Below are 23,661 nucleotides of genomic sequence, written 5' to 3' on the forward strand. Positions count from 1 at the left end.
CTTACGAGCCATGCGAGTGTCTGGGCGGAGGAATATGGTGTAAACCTAAACAAAAAGGGATTATCCCATAACAATACCAAACAAATTCTTGGAAATGGGGTGATCAAGGTTGGGTGGGCATTGGCTGATGAAACAATACTCGCACAGCACAGGCTTTGCAGTTATTTCGTTTCCCCTTCCCTTTAAGTTCCCATCTCCTAGCCTCTTCATATTGCTTAAACGGTCGAAGCAAAATTATGCACGCGAATAAAAATAATAATATTTGGTACAGACAGCGAGCACGTGTTCATAAGCCCATATCGGAACCAACTCCTACTACCGATAATACAGCCGGAGCCAGCGCGTGCAACCTTATGACTTACAACCCAGACCAGCTCGAGTGGCCCATCTACAGCAACTATCGTTGTAGGTGACATGCTACAGGTACCGCTGGAGGTTGTCCGTGGCGTCGTAACCGCAGTTGGCCCTTGACAGGACTGCCGTGTCGTCGGCAAATGTGGAAAGTTTCACATCGATTGGCTGGGACGTATTGTCAACGCTATCCTTAGGCATATCGTGCGTGATAAGGCTGTACAGCGTTGGCCCTAGCACGCTACCTTGCGGGACTCCGGCTTTAACCACCTTCACCGTGGAAACTGCTCCGCTCTGTGCGACTTGGAACGTTCTGTCCTTTAGGAAGCTTCCAATAACACTACTCGACAAAATCGAACTTTTTTTTTCCTCAAGGATCCAAACCAACTTTTTCTGATAGATATGGGGATTTTAAATTTTTTAAAGAATTATGGTTTTTTTTCTATGGCAGAACTTTTTTTTGAAGAATTTTTGAAGTCTGGTATTTTTTTAAGCTTTTTTCAGGCGTAGCGCTTGTTTTTTTCACATAGCTCTAGTATCTTACGTTTGGTTGTAAAGAACTTTGCTATTTTGAAAAGATATTTAAAATCGGCTAGAAGTTAAGCACAAACACTTTGTGATTTCAGCTTACGTTGGGAAATATAAACATTGAAATGCAAAATGATGATTTTTGGGTATTTTTTACGAAATTTTGACTTTAAAAACTCAGGAAAAGTGAAAAAAAAATTATATCTGTGTCCTCTATTTTTTTGTGTATAGGTGCATTAATTTGGCGTCGTTTAAGGTATCGCTCATTAAATCAAAAAATACATTTTGGAAGTTTGCGGGCCCAACTGCCAATTGGGAACAAAGCAAACAAAAAAGGGTTGTACATTTGGTACCTGATCGCGATCCCGATTCCCAATGGGAATTGGGCTCGCAACCTTCCAAAAGTTATTTTTTGTTCATTTTTTCCATATTTTAGGTTTGGTTAACGAATTTTAGCTCCAAAGTCTCTCCATAGATTTTAATGAGCGATACCTTAAACGACGCCAAATTAACGCACCTGTACACAAAAAAATAGAGGACACAGGATATAATTTTTTTTCGACTTTTCCTGAGTTTTTAAAGTCAAAATTTCGTAAAAAATACCGCACAAAAATCATCATTTTTGCATTTCAATGCTTTATATTTCCCAGACGGTAAGCTGAAATCACAAAGTGTTTGGGCTTACCTTCTAGCTGTTTAAATTATCTTTTCAAAATAGCAAAGTTCTTTACAACCAGACGTAAGATACTAGAGCTATGTGAAAAAAACAAGCGATACCTCTGAAAAAAGCTTTAAAAAAAATACCAGACTTCAAAAATTCTTCAAAAAAAAGTTCTGCCATAGAAAAAAAACCATAATTCTTTAAAAAATTTAAAATCCCCATATCTATCAGAAAAAGTTGGTTTGGATCCTTGAGGAAAAAAAAAGTTCGATTTTGTCGAGTAGTGTTATTGGAAGCTTCCTAAAGGACAGAACGTTCCAAGTCGCACAGAGCGGAGCAGTTTCCACGGTGAAGGTGGTTAAAGCCGGAGTCCCGCAAGGTAGCGTGCTAGGGCCAACGCTGTACAGCCTTATCACGCACGATATGCCTAAGGATAGCGTTGACAATACGTCCCAGCCAATCGATGTGAAACTTTCCACATTTGCCGACGACACGGCAGTCCTGTCAAGGGCCAACTGCGGTTACGACGCCACGGACAACCTCCAGCGGTACCTGTAGCATGTCACCTACAACGATAGTTGCTGTAGATGGGCCACTCGAGCTGGTCTGGGTTGTAAGTCATAAGGTTGCACGCGCTGGCTCCGGCTGTATTATCGGTAGTAGGAGTTGGTTCCGATATGGGCTTATGAACACGTGCTCGCTGTCTGTACCAAATATTATTATTTTTATTCGCGTGCATAATTTTGCTTCGACCGTTTAAGCAATATGAAGAGGCTAGGAGAATGGGAACTTAAAGGGAAGGGGAAACGAAATAACTGCAAAGCCTGTGCTGTGCGGGTATTGTTGCATCAGCCAATGCCCACCCAACCTTGATCACCCCATTTCCAAGAATTTCTTTGGTATTGTTATGGGATAATCCCTTTTTGTTTGGGTTTACACCATATTCCTCCGCCCAGACACTCGCATGGCTCGTAAGACGAAATTTAGCATGTGTACATGGCAACACTACGATAATTTCGGAAATTCTGAATTATGCATTTATTATACTAAAAACAAACTAACTCTACCCGAGCCTTACACCCAATATTTGTAAAACTAGTTTCGTTACATAATATGATTCATAACGATATATGTGTAGATTAAATAACACTACCCGACACGATTTTTCCTCAAGGAACAAAACCAACTTTTTCTTAAAGATTTGGGGCTTAGAAATGGTTTGATGATATTTTTTTTCTATGGCAGAACTTTTTTTGGAGAATTTTTTAAGTCTGGTATTTTTTTTAAAGCTTTTTTCAGAGGTAGCGTTTGTTTTTTTCACATAGCTCTAGTATCTTACGTTTGGTTGTAAAGAACTTTGCTATTTTGAAAAGATATTTCAAATCGGCTAGAAGTTAAGCACAAACACTTTGTGATTTCAGCTTACCGTCAAGGAAATATAAAGCATTGAAATGCAAAAATTATGATTTTTTTGCGGTATTTTTTACGAAATTTTGACTTTAAAAACTCAGGAAAAGTCGAAAAAAATTAAATCGTGTGTCCTCTATTTTTTGTGTATAGGTGCATTAATTTGGCGTCGTTTAAGGTATCGCTCATTAAAATCTATGGAGAGACTTTGGAGCTCAAATTCGTTAACCAAACCTAAAAAATGAAAAAATTTAACAAAAAATACATTTTGGAAGGTTGCGGGCCCAACTGCCAATTGGGAACAAAGCAAACGACAACCCTTTTGTACATTTGGTACCTGATCGCGTTCCTTTGGTATGAAATGTTGTTGACAGTTACTTTTTTCATTATCTGAGGTAGGATACCTATTCAGGTCAAATGTTTCCTTTATATTCTCACAAGTGCAGGTCCACACAAATTAGATGTCGCCGCGTCTACCTAATCATAGTCATGGATATATAACTCTGTGCCTATAGTGTCTGTGCCTTAGTGTAGTTCTGACTTCCCTCAGAATACGATCGTGTGTTTACCAAAACATCTTACAATTAATTAAAATCAATTGTCATGGATACCCCTGGCCGATCATTTTCATGTGCTTTCCGAGCAGACTCATTTTGCTACATATGGGGTAAGTACATGATGATCAACGAAATAAAAATCACTTTTACCGAAACTCTCCAAAAACAGTATGAAGAAAACTTTAAAATCGAACCCGAAAGTTTTGTTGAAGAGTGGGCAACAAGCTGTATATGTCAAATGTGTAGATTGAATTTAACAGCATATGATAACGATGAAAAGTAAGTAACTCTAATCCACAAACTATTAATTAATATAAATTATTTGATAATGGTCGGATATTCTGATACAAGCAAAGCCTATCGTTTGTATGACAATGTCAGCAAGAAAATAATTGTAAGCAGAGATGTACGTTTTATTGAACCGAGTATTGCAGATTCCCAAGTTCTATGCAAAGAGTGCGATAATGCCAAGGGCAACGAAGCTGCAGACGCTGGGTGCGAAGAGAGCGATATTGCCAAGGGCAACGAAGCTGCAGACGCTGGGTGCGAAGAGAGCGATAATGCCAAGGGCAACGAAGCAGCAGCAGCAGCAATTAACGAAGCAAGCAAAGGTAGAGGTAGACCAAAACTGATTAGAACTGGATTGCGAGGAAGGCCGAGAAGATAGCATAACTATGTAAATATGCTAAACTCGGAAGACAAAGTACCAGAAACTGTAGAAGAAGCTATGGAAAGCGATAAAAACAGAGAGTGGTGGACGGCTATGCAAGAGGAGTACAATGCGCTGATTCGAAACGAGACATGGGAGCGAGCGCAATTGCCGCCTGGTCAAAAAGCAATTGGATGTCGCTGGGTGTACGCTATCAAGCGCGATACAAACGGAAAAGTTGAGCGCTACAAGGCTAGGCTGGTTGCCAAAGGGTGCGGTCAAATTTACGGCGTTAACTACGACGAAAACTTTTCTCCTGTCGTCAGACACGCTACAATCCGAATGGTTTTGGCAATAGCAGCTTATACACTCGACATAATGGCACACACGTCAACATAATTACTGTATATGTTGATGACCTAATTATCTGTAGTTCAGATCTTGGTGAGTTAGAGGAAATTAAACATGTAATTTCGAATGCATTTCAGATTGTCGACAAAGGCCCGATTCATCAATTTCTTGGCATGAGTATCGAGCGAGATGTTTTAACTGGCGCTGTAACGATAAACCAAAATCAGCATTTGTTGCAGCTTTTACAGAAGTATGACATGATCGATTGCCGTACTGCGTCAGTGCCGTTGGTTCCAGGATTCCAAAGCAAATGTGACAGCCAGTCATGTAATCTAGTGGACCAGGCTGAGTACCAATCTCTCGTGGGCTCACTCATGTATGTGGCTATATCGACGAGACCCGATATTTTACATTCCGTATACAAGCTATCACAGCACAACATCAACCCACACAGCGAGCATTTGGCAGCAGGAAAGCAGATCCTACGATATTTGAACACAACGCAGCATCTTAAACTCAAATATCAGAGGACTGGAAATATGGTGTGCGGATATGTCGGTGAGCGGTTGAGTGTTCTCCCGCACATCACAGGCTTGCGTGATAGGCTGACTGGAGTCGTAGGGGCATTGTCTCGCGTACTGCGGGTCGACTGGGGTCTCAGTCCTCGCGCAAAGCGGACAATATATGCCGGACTCATGGTGCCCTGTGCACTATTTGGTGCCTCGGCTTGGTCTGTCATGACGACGACGCAAGTGGTTGCCAGGAGGCACCTGCTTGCGTGCCAAAGAACTATGTTGATTGGATGCCGAACAGTGTCCACCGTGGCACTGCAAGTACTTGCTGGATCAGATTCAAACTCAGGCGCGAATACCCGCTGGAGGAGAGCGATTGGCACTACGGCGAAGATTTGGCAAATCTTAGCTGGAATCAGAAAATGGTGCGACTAGACGAATGCCTGTTGAGCGAGTGGCAACGCAGATGGGAAAACTTCTGGACCCAATGGCGACAGACGGGCCGAGAGCCCCGGACTTGGAGAGTCCCCCAAAGGGTACCCTATCCGAGCCAGTCGGGGCTAAAAGGGCAGGGTCCATTGAGCCCTAAAGATCGGTACCACGGGTTGTTCAGCGGTCCAAGGCTGTTCATTGGGGTAGGCCTCCTAGTGGGAGCACCTAGTGGTGGCTGTGGTAGCCCATTTTTTGCGCGGGAAGAGCCGCTAGGCTCCACGTCGAGTTGCGATCTCAACCGGGTGCCGAGACCCATAGATCGGAAGAAGTGATAGATAGATACACTTCGCTCCTCACCAAGGGGGAAAGTATTCCCGACTGGTATACTTTAGAATTGGTACCAGAATGAGTCTCTATGTATTTGCTATACCTTCTTATTCTGGGCCGTTAATTGGCGCATTTGTACCAGATTTACCGTGATATGTGCATTGCCCAAAGCACATTAAACACCGTGGTTGAAATCCCTTCCTGTGGAATCGCCACGTTAAACAAAGCTGAGTGATCAGATTCATCTGTCCCTATCTACTCAGTTGCTCTCTGACTGGTACTGGAAGCAGACGTGTTTTTTGAGCGCCCCGCTTTACCGTTGTCTTTCAATCGTAAAAGAGTTAATTTTCCCGGGGAAAGTGTGTATATATTGTCGCGAGTGTTCCGCGCTATTGTGTAGTAAACTATGCGTTAATTTGGTGCTCAAATAGTGTTGGAATTGGCAAATTAAAAATTAGCTAGTTCGGTTCTGCAAAAGCCACGTGCGGCTTTAGCTTGACAACAGGTGCGTATAGCTCGTAAACAGGTTCGAGTTCGAAGCTTTCGTTCGAGGCTTTGGCTCGAAGCTTACCTGTAGGAAGTTCCCTCTGGTGCTTTCGGAGCTTTCAAGTCGAGCTTCTTTCGAAGCTTGGTTGAGAGCTTGGATAGCAGCGCTTTTGGTTCGTGTCTCCGCTTAGGCTTAGTGTCATAGAGAACCGGTAGCGGGAGCCAGAGCATGAAGGTGGACACGGAGGCCGACGCCAGCGACGCTAGCCTGGCTAGTGTTGTGGCGAGCTCGTCGTCGAGTGTCCCCGCCCGTAGGCGGGGTCGGCCGAAGTCAACTGCGGCAAAAAAGGTAGCGAAGAAGATCGGGCTGGGGATTGGGGTGACGGGAGAGTTGCCGATCCCAGCAGTCAGGTCGCCACCACCGTTGCTCCCCTTTGTGGAAGTGGAAGCCACGGCAGAACCCTCTGCTGGCACTACCACTGTCGCCCCCACCACCGCTGCTTCCATCACCGCTGCCACATGCCAGGCAACTGGCATTGTTGCGGCTGGATTTTCGGCTGTTGCTGCGGAGATATCATCCATTAGGATGAGCGTGAGCGAGGCAGTCCTCAATGGAGGCATGACCCCGGAGGCGGCCATGGCAGTTTTCGTAGCTACCAATAGGTACGACGAGTTGGTTATGGCTCTGGCTGGGGACAAGGTGCGCCTGGAGGAGAGGGCACGTATGCCTCCTCCACAGTGGCCCGCTGCCGCTGCCCACGCTGCCACCACTGCTGTTCCCTCCGCTGCGTACGCGGCAGCCTTCCCAGGCTTGCCGGCACCGAGCGCTGTTGCCCCACCGATCGCGAGGCCGCGCTAAACCTGGTCGGCTCTATTAAGAGCACGAACCCGGAGGAGACGGGGAAGCAATTAGTAGAGCGAATGAGGAAGGACGTTGTGACCAAACTCGGAGTCCGAGTGCACGAGGTTCGTGAGCTGAAAAGCGGAGGAGCGATCATTCGCACGCCTTCGGTCAGTGAGCTCAAGAAGCTAGTGGACAGCGCGAAGTTCCAGGACTGGAAGTGAGGAAGAGTCCGTTGAGCAGGCCTCAGGTCGTGGTGTATGACGTCGACACGTCCATCACGCCTGAAGAGTTCATGGAGGAGCTCTTCACCAAGAACCTGGAGGATTCCATGTCCACTGCGGAGTTTAAAAAGACGGTTCACCTGGGCAGCAAACCCTGGTCGGTCACCGACGGCGCCACGGTCAACGTGACGCTGGAGGTCGATGCGAGGGCACAGGAGGTTCTACGCGATTGCGTATATATCAAGTGGTTCCGATGCCGCTGTCGTTCCCTGGTCAGGACCTACGCCTGCCACAGGTGGGTGGGTTTCGGCCACAAGGTGTCCCAGTGCCGACTTAAGGAGAACGTGTGCCACCGGTGCGGACAGGGCGGCCACAACGTTTCGAAGTGCCCCAACCCGGTGGACTGCCAAATTTCCACTTCAAGGGTTACCCGGCAGCACATTCCATGCTGTCAGTGGCATGCCCGATCAACGCAGCGGTATTGGCAAGGGTGCAAGGTAGACATTAAATGTTTAGCTTCATCCAAGCTAATTGTGGCCGTGGCCGAGAAGCTGTGGTGGATTTCGGATCCATCATGCGCAACTCTGGCCATCTGTTCGCACTGGTTCAGGAGCCGTTCATCGATAAAGCAGGGCGGATTACTGGCCTTCCTTCGGGAATGCGAGTATTGCAGGACCGCCTCTTTCGTGACGGAAACCCGAAAGCTGCCATCATCGTCGATGAACCGGAAGCCATCTGCACGCCAATAGACCCCCTTACCACCGAACATGAAGTATGCGTCAGAGTGCAAGGAAGATTTGGCTCAATCATCCTATGCTCGGTATATTGCCAATTCAACACCGACTTGGCGCCGTACCTCAGGTACCTAGATGCGGTGCTGCTGCTGGCCAGCCGCACTCCCGTCATTTTTGGGCTCGACGCGAACGCAGTATCCCCAGCGTGGCTTAGCAAACTCTCCGAGCATGCTCGGGGGCAAGCTAACTATGCACTGGGTGAGCTGCTGTCTGAGTGGATTACCGAGAACCGAGCCGGCGTGCTTAACGAGGTCAGTCGGGTGTTTACATTCGATAACCGCAAACCCCACAGCGACATCGATGTAACAATCGCCAATCCAGCTGCGACTATGTGGGCCACATACGTTTGGGAAGTGAGGGAATGGGATACGAGCGACCACAACATAATCCATGTTGAGGTGACATGATCCATGTTGAGGTGACGCGTGATCCGACCGACACAGTTGAGAGCATTGCTCCTGTGCCGTCCTGGAAGCTTTCCAATGCGCGCTGGCGATTGTTCGAGGAAGAGGTGGTAAGGGAGACATCCGAATTGCCGGAGGACATCGCCGAATCGCCGTTGGACAACCGAGTGGCTGCACTGCGCTCTGTAGTGCACAGTGTGTGCGACAGAGTGCTGGGACGCAGCACGCCCAGAGCCGCGAGGAAAGTAGTTTGGTGGACTGCCGAGCTACATTCCAAACGCCGAGAGGTCAGGAGACTGAGGCGGCGGCTACAGGATGTTCGTCGGCACGAGTCCGACCCAGCAGAGCAACTTGTGGTTGCGTTGAGGATCTCCTCGGCGCAATACAAGAAGCTCATCCTGAGGACGAAGGAGGACAACTGGCGACACCTCGAGGGAGATGATCCATGGTGGCACGTCTACAGGATTTACCGAGGCCGCAAAAAGTGCACGGAGATTGGATGCCTTCGGACGGATGGTCGGCTGGTTGCAACATGGCGCGACTGTGCGGGTGTGCTCTTCCGCAACTTTTTCCCTGTTGCGGAGTCGAATGCGCACATTGCCATCACGTCCAAAGCTCCACCGGCCCTCGAGGTTTTCGAGGTTAATGCTTGCGTCGTCAGGTTGAAGAGCAGACGCTCTCCCGTCATGGACGGCATCACAGATGCCATTTGCAAGGCATTGTGCCTTCCCTCAGCACATGACAGCGTTGTATTCCCGCTGCCTGGAGACCGGATCCAGTTTATAGCTGAATTAACGATTAAATTAACGGTTCAGTTTATCATTGATGGTTTTCGCGATCGTTCTACCAGTATCGCCTTATTGTATTCAGCGACGACCATTGGAAAACTTAAGGAGCTGGCCCGTCAATACGAGGCTTTAAGGAAGAGTACCCAGACGACTTTCAAGCGCTCTGAGATGAGTGCATCAGGACCTGACCAGAACCAGGTGCGCTGCTATAATTGTTCAGCGCATGGACATTACGCTTCATCGTGTCCCGCACCTCTGCGGGAGAAGGGATCGTGCTTCCAGTGTGGGTCCATGCAGCACAAGGTGAAGGATTGCCAACAGAAGCCTGTGCCAACTCAACGATCCGTGAATACAGCCAGCAACCCTTTGTGGAAGTGGAAGCCACGGCAGAACCCTCTGCTGGCACTACCACTGTCGCCCCCACCACCGCTGCTTCCATCACCGCTGCCACATGCCAGGCAACTGGCATTGTTGCGGCTGGATTTTCGGCTGTTGCTGCGGAGATATCATCCATTAGGATGAGCGTGAGCGAGGCAGTCCTCAATGGAGGCATGACCCCGGAGGCGGCCATGGCAGTTTTCGTAGCTACCAATAGGTACGACGAGTTGGTTATGGCTCTGGCTGGGGACAAGGTGCGCCTGGAGGAGAGGGCACGTATGCCTCCTCCACAGTGGCCCGCTGCCGCTGCCCACGCTGCCACCACTGCTGTTCCCTCCGCTGCGTACGCGGCAGCCTTCCCAGGCTTGCCGGCACCGAGCGCTGTTGCCCCACCGATCGCGAGGCCGCGCTAAACCTGGTCGGCTCTTATTAAGAGCACGAACCCGGAGGAGACGGGGAAGCAATTAGTAGAGCGAATGAGGAAGGACGTTGTGACCAAACTCGGAGTCCGAGTGCACGAGGTTCGTGAGCTGAAAAGCGGAGGAGCGATCATTCGCACGCCTTCGGTCAGTGAGCTCAAGAAGCTAGTGGACAGCGCGAAGTTCCAGGACTGGAAGTGAGGAAGAGTCCGTTGAGCAGGCCTCAGGTCGTGGTGTATGACGTCGACACGTCCATCACGCCTGAAGAGTTCATGGAGGAGCTCTTCACCAAGAACCTGGAGGATTCCATGTCCACTGCGGAGTTTAAAAAGACGGTTCACCTGGGCAGCAAACCCTGGTCGGTCACCGACGGCGCCACGGTCAACGTGACGCTGGAGGTCGATGCGAGGGCACAGGAGGTTCTACGCGATTGCGTATATATCAAGTGGTTCCGATGCCGCTGTCGTTCCTGGTCAGGACCTACGCCTGCCACAGGTGGGTGGGTTTCGGCCACAAGGTGTCCCAGTGCCGACTTAAGGAGAACGTGTGCCACCGGTGCGGACAGGGCGGCTACAACGTTTCGAAGTGCCCCAACCCGGTGGACTGCCAAATTTCCACTTCAAGGGTTACCCGGCAGCACATTCCATGCTGTCAGTGGCATGCCCGATCAACGCAGCGGTATTGGCAAGGGTGCAAGGTAGACATTAAATGTTTAGCTTCATCCAAGCTAATTGTGGCCGTGGCCGAGAAGCTGTGGTGGATTTCGGATCCATCATGCGCAACTCTGGCCATCTGTTCGCACTGGTTCAGGAGCCGTTCATCGATAAAGCAGGGCGGATTACTGGCCTTCCTTCGGGAATGCGAGTATTGCAGGACCGCCTCTTTCGTGACGGAAACCCGAAAGCTGCCATCATCGTCGATGAACCGGAAGCCATCTGCACGCCAATAGACCCCCTTACCACCGAACATGAAGTATGCGTCAGAGTGCAAGGAAGATTTGGCTCAATCATCCTATGCTCGGTATATTGCCAATTCAACACCGACTTGGCGCCGTACCTCAGGTACCTAGATGCGGTGCTGCTGCTGGCCAGCCGCACTCCCGTCATCTTTGGGCTCGACGCGAACGCAGTATCCCCAGCGTGGCTTAGCAAACTCTCCGAGCATGCTCGGGGGCAAGCTAACTATGCACTGGGTGAGCTGCTGTCTGAGTGGATTACCGAGAACCGAGCCGGCGTGCTTAACGAGGTCAGTCGGGTGTTTACATTCGATAACCGCAAACCCCACAGCGACATCGATGTAACAATCGCCAATCCAGCTGCGACTATGTGGGCCACATACGTTTGGGAAGTGAGGGAATGGGATACGAGCGACCACAACATAATCCATGTTGAGGTGACATGATCCATGTTGAGGTGACGCGTGATCCGACCGACACAGTTGAGAGCATTGCTCCTGTGCCGTCCTGGAAGCTTTCCAATGCGCGCTGGCGATTGTTCGAGGAAGAGGTGGTAAGGAGACATCCGAATTGCCGGAGGACATCGCCGAATCGCCGTTGGACAACCGAGTGGCTGCACTGCGCTCTGTAGTGCACAGTGTGCGACAGAGTGCTGGGACGCAGCACGCCCAGAGCCGCGAGGAAAGTAGTTTGGTGGACTGCCGAGCTACATTCCATACGCCGAGAGGTCAGGAGACTGAGGCGGCGGCTACAGGATGTTCGTCGGCACGAGTCCGACCCAGCAGAGCAACTTGTGGTTGCGTTGAGGATCTCCTCGGCGCAATACAAGAAGCTCATCCTGAGGACGAAGGAGGACAACTGGCGACACCTCGAGGGAGATGATCCATGGTGGCACGTCTACAGGATTTACCGAGGCCGCAAAAAGTGCACGGAGATTGGATGCCTTCGGACGGATGGTCGGCTGGTTGCAACATGGCGCGACTGTGCGGGTGTGCTCTTCCGCAACTTTTTCCCTGTTGCGGAGTCGAATGCGCACATTGCCATCACGTCCAAAGCTCCACCGGCCCTCGAGGTTTTCGAGGTTAATGCTTGCGTCGTCAGGTTGAAGAGCAGACGCTCTCCCGTCATGGACGGCATCACAGATGCCATTTGCAAGGCATTGTGCCTTCCCTCAGCACATGACAGCGTTGTATTCCCGCTGCCTGGAGACCGGATCCAGTTTATAGCTGAATTAACGATTAAATTAACGGTTCAGTTTATCATTGATGGTTTTCGCGATCGTTCTACCAGTATCGCCTTATTGTATTCAGCGACGACCATTGGAAAACTTAAGGAGCTGGCCCGTCAATACGAGGCTTTAAGGAAGAGTACCCAGACGACTTTCAAGCGCTCTGAGATGAGTGCATCAGGACCTGACCAGAACCAGGTGCGCTGCTATAATTGTTCAGCGCATGGACATTACGCTTCATCGTGTCCCGCACCTCTGCGGGAGAAGGGATCGTGCTTCCAGTGTGGGTCCATGCAGCACAAGGTGAAGGAGTGCCAACTCAACGATCCGTGAATACAGCCAGCAACCAGCCGATGATGGACGACGGAGAGCAGCACAATATGTTTGTTCCTATTATGAATCAGGTAGGGGTATATTAAATTTCTTTCTGCCATGTTGGACACCGGTAGCGCTATTAATTTGATGCAGCGTGCGGCGATGCCTTATGTAAATTTTGATGATGTACTAAGACCAACTGAGTATTGTGGAGTAAATGGTTCAAGAATAAGCACTTTTGGAAAAATAGTTGTTAAAGTAAATTTTCATAACATAGAGAAAGAACTCATATTTTACGTTGTACCCAATAATTATGTATCTAGTAATGTCCTTCTGGTGCGTAGTTTCCTTGAACATTATGGAATAAAATTGATTTTTGAAAATACAATTGAAAATTTAAAACGAGTAATGCAAGTCAGTATGGAAAATAGAATATTAGTGAACAGTGACAGTGACTTAATAGGAAATAGAATATTAGTGAACAGTGACAGTGACTTAATAGGAAATAGAATATTAGTGAACAGTGACAGTGACTTAATAGGAAATAGAATATTAGTGAACAGTGACAGTGACTTAATAGGAAATAGAATATTAGTGAACAGTGACAGGGACTTAATAGAAAACAGAACTGTAGAAATTAGTGACAGTGACTTAATTGAAAACTGACTTAGTAAACATTGACAGTGAAATTGAAAATAAAATATTGGTAAACATTGACGGCGACCCAATTGAAAACATAGTATTGACAAATATAAATAATGAGTTGAGATTATCAGATAGCAATAACAATGATTTAGTGAAGGATGGAAATGATGATAAGATTAGTGACCAGTTAAATTTAAAAAGTAGTGACTATTTTTTAAAAGATAATGAGCATATGGCAAAGGAAACATTAGGAATATCTGACATAGATATACCATATATATATAGTATTGATATAACAAATGAAGATGACTGCTTCAATATAGACCCGAGGCGGAGTGATGAAGAACGTAGTAAATTCATTGAAGTGATCAAATTTAACTATTCAGATTTAAGTAATATCCCAGCAATTCAGCATAATTATGAAATGAATCTAAAACTGAAGACAGAAGAACCTGTACGCTCCGTTCCAAGAAGACTTTCATACCAAGAGAAAAAAGAAGTAGATGCCCAAATAGATGAATTATTGAAAAGAGGCTTTATAAGAGAAAGTAACTCGCCCTATACTTCTGCAATAGTATTAGTTAAGAAAAAATCAGGAGAAAAAAGAATGTGTGTAGATTACAGGCAGCTTAATAAGATATGCATTCGTGATGGATATCCGTTGCCTCTAATAGATGACTGTTTAGAGAGATTGGAAGGGAATAAAATTTTTACAATTTTAGATTTGAAACACGGATATCACCAGGTAAAAGTATCAGAGAATTCGGTGCAGTATACAAGTTTTGTCATACCTAGTGGTCAGTATGAATATACAAGAATGCCCTTCGGACTTATGAATTCACCAGCAGTATTTATGAGATTTATTAATTTTATCTTGCAACCATTAATTCGCGAAGGTAATGTAGTAGTTTATATGGACGATATTGCTATAGGTTCCAAAACGTTAAATGATCACCTCATAACAGTAGGTAGAGTATTAAGAATTCTCGCTGAATATCGATTAGAAATTAAGATTAGTAAATGTCAATTTGGTTATGAAAGTATCGAATTCTTAGGATATACACTTAGTGGAAAAGGAATAAGCCCAAACTGCGAGCACACAGCAACAATTAAGAATCTTCCGTTGCCAAAGGATCGCCATGAAATGCAAAAGTGTTTAGGATTATTCTCCTATTTTAGGCGTTTTATTCCGGCGTACTAAAAAATAGCAAAACCATTACAGGAACTTACGAAACCAAGGGGCTAAGTTTGAACGTCAAGACAAGTGCATACAAATTTTTGAATATCTGCGAGAGAAACTAATTTCGTTCCCAGTATTGGCTCTTTATAATCCAAATCGAGAAACAGAGCTGCATTGTGATGCAAGTAGTGAAGGTTTTGGTGGAATTTTGTTGCAGAAACAAAATGATGATAAGTTTCACCCAACGGCATTTTTTTCACAGAGAGCGACCAAACTAGAAGCAAGATATGAAAGTTTCAAGCTCGAAACATTAGCATTGATTTATTCATTAAGGAAGTTTAGAATCTATTTAGAAGGAATTCCGTTCAAAATTATAACGGATTGTAACGCAGTAGTCTTATGTTTAGGAAAAGGACGCCTTAATTCAAGTATTGCCAGATGGGCCATGGAGTTAGCTAATTATAATTACACTCTGAAACATCGCAATGGAAAATATATGGCCCATGTTGACACGCTTAGTAGATATCCTTCAGCGCTTAATCAAGATTTTGAATATGAGCCAGTAGTTACAATTCATGAAAGTGATAACAAAGACCGAATAGTTTCCGTAATTGACATTGATGACATTAGTCTTCAGCTTCAGATAACACAAAACAGAGACAACTATATAGAGAAATTGAAAGAACAATTGGAACATGGACCTGTTAAGAAATTTTCTTTGAGTGATGGAATTGTGTATAGATTAAATGAGAATGACGTCGAATTATTTTATGTCCCAGCTGAAATGGAAACGCACATAATCAGAAGAGTTCACGAGAAGTTATGTCATTTAGGAACTGAAAAATGTATGAAAGAAATCCTAAGGCACTATTGGTTTCCGAATATGAGATCTAAAATTGATTCATTTATAGGAAACTGCTTAAATTGCATAATGTTTTCAGTGCCCACACACGCAAACAACCGAACACTTCACAATATTCCTAAGCGACCAATCCCATTTGATACATTACACGTACATCATTTTGGACCACTTCCCGCTATTATATCAAAGAAAAAGCATGTGCTAGTCATCATTGACGCGTTTACGAAATTTGTAAAATTGTTTTCTGTAAATACGACAAGCACGAAAGAAGTCAACAGTTGTTTTTTAAAGTATTTTCAATTCTATAGTCGTCCACGTAGAATTATAAGTGATAGAGGATCATGTTTTACATCATTAGAATTTAGTAAATTTCTGTTAGAAAATAATATAGAACATGTGAAAGTAGCAACTGCGTCACCTCAAGCGAATGGTCAGGTAGAACGGGTGAACAGAACCATAAAAGCTATGTTGGCCAAAATAACTGAGCCAATAAATCACGAAGATTGGAGTAAACTCTTGATAAAGGCAGAATTTGCAATTAACAACTCAGTGCACTCGACCACGAAAGAATTGCCTACAGTGTTGTTATTTGGAGTTCAGCAAAGGGGTTGTAATATTGACGCGTTGACAGAATATTTAGATGACAAGCAAGACCAACCGCAAGGTGATTTAGAATCAATACGTAAGAAATCTTTAGATAAAATTGAGCATAGAGTGAAGAGTATTTTGAAAGGAAGCACAAAACCCACATTGAGTTCTTAGAGGGAGATTTCGTTGTAATGAGAAACATTGACACCACAATCGGTACAAATAAAAAATTTGTTCCAAAATACAGGGGTCCGTACATCGTCAGGAAGGTATTGCCGAATGACAGATACGTGTTAAACGACATTGAAAATTGCCAGATAAGTCAAATACCGTATGACGGTGTTGTAGAGGCATGCCGGTTGAGGAAATGGGCCGATTGGCGTAATCAGTGTGAAAATAACTCCAACCTAAGTAGTTAACATTTTTTATATATACACATATAATTACAATTAACCTTAATTACAAACTCACGATCGAGGACGATCTAATTGTCAGGATTGCCGAGCTGTTAGATTGTATTACTATTATTATCGTTAACCTACAATTGTATTTACATTTAATCTTGCACCTTGTATAAAATATTGTAATAAGTTTCGATAGTTCTAGTTCTGCGAACTAGAACTATGTGGAATTAGGTCAGAGAGGGAATATCACTAGTATTGTTAACCCACATAATATCGACTCTTGCACCTTGCGTAAAATATCGTCTTGGCCGTTTAAGTATCGATGGACTAAACGAGAGATCGGAGCGAGGGAGACAGAGTCACTTCCTGGCTGAACGAAATTGAGAGGAGTACTAACATTTGACCTGCGGAACAAATCAAAGAATTAAATAAACATCCGTGGATATTCTGCGACAATAATATCAATACTATATATATATGGTATATCTACGTCAGATATTCCTAATGTTTCCCTTGCTATATGCTCATTATCTTTTAAAAAATAGTCACTACTTTTTATATTTAACTGGTCACTGATCTTATTATCATCATTTCCATCCTTCAATGAATCATTGTTAATGCTATCTGATAATCTTCAGTCAATATTTCTATTTGTAAATGCTATATTTTCAATTGGGTCGCCGTCAATGTTTACCAATATTTTATTTTCAATTTTGCTGTCAATGTTTACTAATACTTTTTTTTCAATTAAGTCACTGTCACTACTTTCTACCGTTTGGTTTTCTATTAAGTCCCTGTCACTGTTCACTAATATTCTATTTCCAATTAGGTCACTGTCACTGCTCACTAATATTATATTTCCTATTAAGTCACTGCTTATAGCTTCTAACTCTCGATCGGCGCAGAAAAACTAAGTCCCTATACCACTCCCTAGCATGCACTATTAATTAATCTAGGAGCTAAACTAGTTTTAAATAAGAGAAATTTTACAAATTTGTTTGGGGAACCAGAGGCTTTTACAAGAAAGGCAAACCTGGACTGAACCCAGCTTTAAATTCCTATTATAAACTATTTTTGGAGCTTCTAGGCCACTAAGCCGTATTCTGGGTCCTATCTGAGCCCTATTATAGGAGATATTTGCTCTTTCTTTTTGCATTTGGGAGGCGTTTTTCAAGTTTTGCTCAAGCCTATTACTGCTATCGCTCCTATATTGGCTAAATCTCTGACTAGCACTTCTGGCAGCGCCAATTGCGAACCGACGAGCTGCGGCACGAGCAGTTTGATGTGCCAGAGTCTCTCGCTCTCCCAAGATATACCTGCGGTCTATTAAACTTCTTTCTTGGGCCCTGCAAACTCTATCCTGCTCTCCTTCTAACAGTCGTCTCCGTTCGTAGTATCTACGCAGGTGTTGTCGCCTCTCTGTATTTGTCCTTTGCTCCTCACGTCTAGTCTGCGCGTCCGTGAGCCTTATTATGTGTTGTACTGTATTTTGTGCCTGTTCTCTAATCCCATAGTTCAGGTCCTGTCTTCGTCTGGACCGACGCTCAGTATCGGTCACTTGCTCCTCACGTCTAATCTGCGCGTCCGTTCGTCTCACTATATGCCCTACTGTGTTTTGTTCCTGCTCTCTATTCCTATAGTCTAAGTCCTGTCTTCGTCTGGATTGACGCACAGTATCGGCCACTTGCTCCTCAAGTTTAATTTGAGCATCTGTTTTTCTAACTATATGTTCGGCTGTATTTTGTTGCTAGCTCTTTTAAAACTTAATCCAAAACATTTGGATAACAAATATTTTGAGCATAAATAAACAAACGGCTGGGTGTACCGACTCTGGAACAGGCCACATAAAGTTGACCATGTGAAAAACATGATTCCTCCAAATTCACAGCACAAACGTGAAATGTTTGCCCTTGGGCCTTGTTGAGGGAAATCGAAAATAATAAACGCACAGGATATTGTAATCGTTTGAAATCAAATGGCAAATAAGCTGGAATCATAGGGATACGCGGTATCAAACAAACTTATCCTTTTGATTTACCAGTTAAGTTCGTAGCTTCAATCAGATTTGGCAATAATTTGTTCATTACCAATCTGGTGCCATTACACAGTTTTGGTGGATTAATATTTCGCAATAATATAATAAAAGAACAAATTTTCAGATTCAAGCAATGCGGTGGCATAGCAGCCGGTTCCAATGAATTTAAAAATTCAATTGGATAATTCATTGCCTCATCTTGATTCATAGCACTGTCAATTGATTTATATGTCGTGACTAAACCTGACAGTTTCGCTTGAATTTTAAAATTAATGGCATTGATATGAATGTTCTTCGGTGCTAAAATGGCGCGTTCTCTTAACCAATCATTATTTCTGTAATTCTGAAGAATATTCGGAAAAACACATTCAATCAATTCATGTATCGATTGCGCAATTGTACAAAAATGGTTCGGTACAGCGATCCGTTGGTACTGTCGATTTGTATTTTTCCATCACTAATTTCTAACAATTGTTTTGAATACTCATGGGCAGCTGAATCATTTTGTAGGTGAATACGCATATTAATGTTCAGTATCAATTTTTTTACATATCTCCAAAGAACTGATGACTTCAATCAGGCTTTTATTTCATCAGCTGGAGTTGACCGAGGAATGACAGGCAATGTGTTGACTACCACGTAAATCTTTCATTGGTCGATTAAATCTTTCAAGTGATTTTTTATTCGCCATTGTACACTCATCCCATGAAATAATAGACGTAAATCGCAGAACTTTTGCCATATCAGAATTTCTCGAAATATTGCCAGTTGGAATTCAATCAACTGTACATTCAATGGAAATTTTAATGCAGAGTGTGCGGTCCGACCACCTTCTAATAATGTAGTAGCAATTCCCGAAGATGCAAGTGCCAATGCAATTTTTTGTTGCAATCGAATAGTCGCTAATATCAATGAAATAACGAATGTTTTGCCTGTACTACCAGATGCATCCAAGAAATATAATCCACCTGCATTATTGGAAACGGCTTGCATGATTGTGACATATACATGTTTTTGCTGAATATTCAATTTGGTTATATTCCATTGTACAAATAAACGCAAATCATTAGAATTGAATTCCTGCTCACGCTGCAACTCACGATCAAACAAATAATGCATATGACGATTTGGTGCAGTCATACCCAATTGTACTAATGCTTTATTTGCTATCGTTAGACAAATATCTTCACTTATTACACTACTCGACAAAATCGAACTTTTTTTTTCCTCAAGGATCCAAACCTACTTTTTCTGATAGATATGGGGATTTACAATTTTTTAAAGAACTATGGTTTTTTTTCTATGGCAGAACTTTTTTTTGAAGAATTTTTTAAATCTGGTATTTTTTTTGTTAATCTTTTTTCAGAGGTAGCGCTTGTTTTTTTCACATAACTCTAGTATCTTACGTCTGGTTGTAAAGAACTTTGCTATTTTGAAAAGATAATTGAAACAACTAGAAGTTGAGCCCAAACACTTTGTGATTTCAGCTTACCGTCTGGGAAATATAAAGCATTGAAATTAAAAAATGATGATTTTTGTGCGATATTTTTTACAAAATTTTGACTTTAAAAGCTCAGAAAAAGTCAAAAAAAATCGTTCAAGGTATCGCTCAGTAAAATCTATGGAGGGACTTTGGAGCTAAAATTCGTTAACTAAACCTAAAATATGGAACAAATGTACCTCTTTTATCATTAAAGGCTTTCAAGGTAACTTGCAGACGGATGTCATTTACACTGATTTTAGTAAAGCATTTGATTCTGTAAACCATTCCCTTTTAGCACAAAAACTTGACCTTTTAGGGTTTCCGCCTAATCTCTTGAGATGGATTTCTAGCTACCTTTGTTCTAGGTCTCAAAGAGTCCTCTTCAAAAACTCCTTCTCTTCACCTGTTAAGGTTACTTCTGGAGTACCACAGGGCAGCCATCTAGGCCCCCTACTATTCACACTCTTTATTAATGATCTGCCTTCAGTATTAACAAACTCTCGAGTACTCATGTATGCGGATGATGTTAAACTTTGTGTCCAGTATAAGGACATTTCATTTCACTCTCGCTTGCAATCCGATCTCAATAACTTTCAGTCATGGTGTTGTGCAAATATGTTACACCTAAATGCCTCGAAATGCAAAGTAATGACATTTCATCGCTCCAGCCCCCTATTGGCTCCTTATAGCCTCTGCGGTGGTTCTCTTGAGAGAATTACCTTGGTTGATGATCTTGGTGTTAAATTAGACCCAAAGTTGAAGTTTTCTGAACACATTTCTACCATGGTAAATAAGGCCATGGGTGTGCTTGGGTTTATAAAGAGGTGGTCAAAGGAATTTGACGACCCCTATATAACAAAGACTCTCTATATCTCGCTTGTTCGTCCGATTTTAGAATACGGCTCTTGTGTATGGTGCCCCCAGTACAAAGTACACCAGGACCGTATAGAATCAGTCCAGAAAAACTTTTTACTTTTTGCTCTGCGTGGCCTTAACTGGGATGCAGGTGTGAGACTGCCATCTTATCCTCGTAGATTGCTTTTAATAAACCTTCCAACCTTAGTTAGTCGTAGAAAAATGCTTGGTGTGATTTTTATGCACAACCTGATCAAGGGTGATGTAGATAGCCCTGACTTGTTGAGCCGCATAAACTTTACGATTCCTATTAGATCTACTAGAAACTTCATTCCTCTTTTCCTTCCGCTTTGTAGATCGAATTATTCCTTGCACGAACCATTTAGGGTACTTTGCTCGGACTTCAATTCCCTTTACCACATAATATCAACTACTAATTCCCTTCCTCTTCTTAAATCACTAATACTAACATACCTTTCCCGTAATTAGTTATATTTTTTAGCTATCTTTGCATGCTTAGCTCTTTGAGTTGTTTAGCTCTAATTTTCCTCGAATTTTAGTCTAACACCTATCTTTCCTGCATGCTCGCGATCGGTTTGGTAACACGCGTCGCGCGTCATGCGGCAGCGCCCCTCGGTCGGTTGGGCGGGAGGAGGGCTGCGTTTCTGCCTGGGTTCCGCGCGTAACAGGCTTCGGCTTGGTGTCGCATGGGCCACTTGATGGTGCAGTCATTGCATATCAACGTCCAGACGAAAAAAAAAAAAATACCTTTTGGAAGGTTGCGGGCCCAACTGCCAATTGGGAACAAAGAAAACGAACAAGGGTTGTACATTTGGTACCTGATCGCGATCCCAATTCCCAATGGGCAGTTTCCTCAAGGAACAAAACGAACATTTTCTTAAAGATTTGGGACTTAGAAATGGTTTGATGATTTTTATACCCGTACTCAAAAAAGAGTTAAGGGGTATATTAGATTTGTGGTAAAAGTGGATGTGTGTAACGCAGAGAAGGAAACGTTTCCGACCCCATAAAGTATATATATTCTTGATCAGCATCAATAGCCGAGTCGATAGAGCCATGTCTGTCTGTCCGTCTGTCCGTCTGTCCGTCTGTCCGTCTGTCTGTCTGTCCGTCTTGTTGAGCGCCTAGATCTCAGAGACTATAAGAGCTAGGGCAACAAAATTTGGTTTCCACACTCATGTGATATCACACTGCTACAAGTGTATTTCAAAATTTCGCCCCGCCCCCTTCCGCCCCCACAAAGGACGAAAATCTGTGGCAGGCACATTTTTAAAGATACGATAAAACTAAAAACGCAGTATCGTAGAGAATGCCCATACCTACCAGACTGCCGAATCTAAATCAGATCGGATCATAATTATAGCCAGAATGAAGAAATAAATTTTCAGTTGCTTCCCCTGTACCCCCCTCCCGACGACGACAACGAAACTCATTTTCCTTCTCGCTCGCACACTCTGCCGCGTTCAGTGCGCGAGCAACCCCTAGCGGAGGAGATGTAGAATCTAAATGGAGCATGTACATTGTACAATCTACATGTTAGATGTAGAATATACATTGTAGATGTAGATGTAGATATCAGATGTAGCAAAAAAATGTAAAATGTAAAATTTTTTTTTTTCTAAAATTCTAAAGAATCATAAGATCAAAAATGTATATACTGACTGAGTACGGGTATAAGTAGAGTCGCGTCCCCAGAAGCGACTCGCACGTTCCTTCTCGTTTTTTTTTTTTTCTATGGCAGAACTTTTTATACCCGTACTCAAAAAAGAGTTAAGGGGTATATTAGATTTGTGGTAAAAGTGGATGTGTGCAACGCAGAGAAGGAAACGTTTCCGACCCCATAAAGTATATATATTCTTGATCAGCATCAATAGCCGAGTCTATATAGCCATGTCCGTCTGTCCGTCCGTCTGTCCGTCTGTCCGTCCGTCCGTCTTGATGAGCGCCTGGATCTCAGAGACTATAAGAGCTAGAGAAACCAAATTTGGTTTCCAGACTCATGTGAAATCACACTGCTACAAGTGTATTTCAAAATTTCGCCCCGCCCCCTTCCGCCCACACAAAAAACGAAAATCTGTGGCAGGCACAGTTTTAAAGATACGATAAAACTAAAAACGCAGTATCGTAGAGAATGCCCATATCTACCAGATTGCCGAATCTGAATCAGATCGGATCATAATTATAGCCAGAATGAAGAAATTAATTTTCAGTTGCTTCCCCTCCCCCTCCCGCCTACAACAACGCATCTCATTTTCCTTCTCGCTCGCACACTCTGCCGCGTTCAGTGCGCGAGCAACCCCTAGCGGAGGAGATGTAGAATCTAATTGGAACATGTACAATCTACATGTTAGATGTAGAATATACATTGTATATGTAGATGTAGATATCATATGTAGCAAAAAAATGTAAAATGTAAAATTTTTTTTTTTTCTAAAATTCTTTAAAATCATAAGCTCACAAATGTATATACTGACTGAGTACGGGTATAAGTAGAGTCGCGTCCCCAGAAGCGACTCACACGTTCCTTCTCGTTTTTTAAGAATTTTTGAAAACTGGTATTTTTTTTTAACCTTTTTTCAGAGGTAGCGATTGTTTTTATCACATTACTCTAGTATCTTACGTCTGGTTGTAAAGAACTTTGCTATTTTGAAAAGATATTTAAAACAACTAGAAGTTGAGCCCAAACACTTTGTGATTTCAGCTTACCGTCTGGGAAATATAAAGCAAAATTAATAAAAAATACATTTTGGAAGGTTGCGGGCCCAACTGCCAATTGGGAACAAAGCAAATGAACAAGGGTTGTACATTTGGTACCTGATCGCGATCCCAATTCCCAATGGGCAGTTGAGCTCGCAACCTTCCAAAAGGTATTTTTTGTTCATTTTTTCCATATTTTTAGGATTGGTTAACGAATTTTAGCTCCAAAGGCTCTCCATAGCTTTTAATGAGTGATACCTTAAACGACGCCAAAATAGAGGACA

The sequence above is a fragment of the Drosophila obscura genome, unplaced genomic scaffold (genome assembly GCF_018151105.1).
Source record: "Drosophila obscura isolate BZ-5 IFL unplaced genomic scaffold, ASM1815110v1 contig_188, whole genome shotgun sequence".
NCBI lineage: Eukaryota > Metazoa > Arthropoda > Insecta > Diptera > Drosophilidae > Drosophila > Drosophila obscura.